Genomic DNA, 741 nt, shown 5'->3' with positions numbered 1-741 from the left:
ACCATGCCCTAATTTTAGAACATTTTCATCACCCCCAGAAGAAACTCAATACTTACTAGAGTTACCCCCCAACCCAACACTCACATACACCCCCGGCCCTAGCTAATCTACTTTCTATCTCTATCATTTGCCTGTTGTGGACATTTTATAAAATGGAATAATGCAGTATGTGGTCTTTTTTAAATTAAATACATTTGACGTGTAACATTGTGTAAATTTAAGATGTACAATGTGTTATTTTGATACATTTATATATTACAATATTATTGCCATTGTCCCGAAAAAATACGGAATGCTTCATGAATTTGCATGTCATCCTTGTGCAGGGGCCATGCTAATCTTCTCTGTATTGTTTCAAATTTTTGTTGTTGTTGTTTTTTGTTTTTTTTTCCTGTACGCGGGCATCTCACTGTTGTGGCCTCTCCCATTGCGGGACGCGCAGGCTCAGCAGCCATGGCTCACGGGCCCAGCCACTCCGCGGCATGTGGGATCTTCCCGGACCGGGGCACGAACCCGTGTCCCCTGCATCGGCAGGCGGACTCTCAACCACTGCGCCACCAGGGAAGCCCCACATTTTATTAATAGTATGTGTGCTGCTGAAGTGAGCACAGTATGTGGTCTTTTGTGTCTGGCTTCTTTCATATAGCATAATGTTTTCAAGGTTTATCCACACTGTAGCATGTATCAATACTTCTTTTTATTGCTGAATAGTATTCCATTGTATGAAAAAAATACCACAGT

General features: G+C 42.0%; 1 pseudogene; it reads right to left on the bottom strand.

The window, feature by feature from the left end:
- Nucleotides 1-281: 281 nt before the first annotated feature.
- LOC117310525 (U6 spliceosomal RNA) lies at nt 282-369 on the bottom strand (annotated as a pseudogene).
- Between the last annotated feature and the right edge of the window lie 372 nt (nt 370-741).

Source organism: Tursiops truncatus, chromosome X, assembly GCF_011762595.2.
Source record: "Tursiops truncatus isolate mTurTru1 chromosome X, mTurTru1.mat.Y, whole genome shotgun sequence".
Taxonomy (NCBI): domain Eukaryota; kingdom Metazoa; phylum Chordata; class Mammalia; order Artiodactyla; family Delphinidae; genus Tursiops; species Tursiops truncatus.
This window is presented reverse-complemented; position numbering and strand designations above follow the sequence as displayed.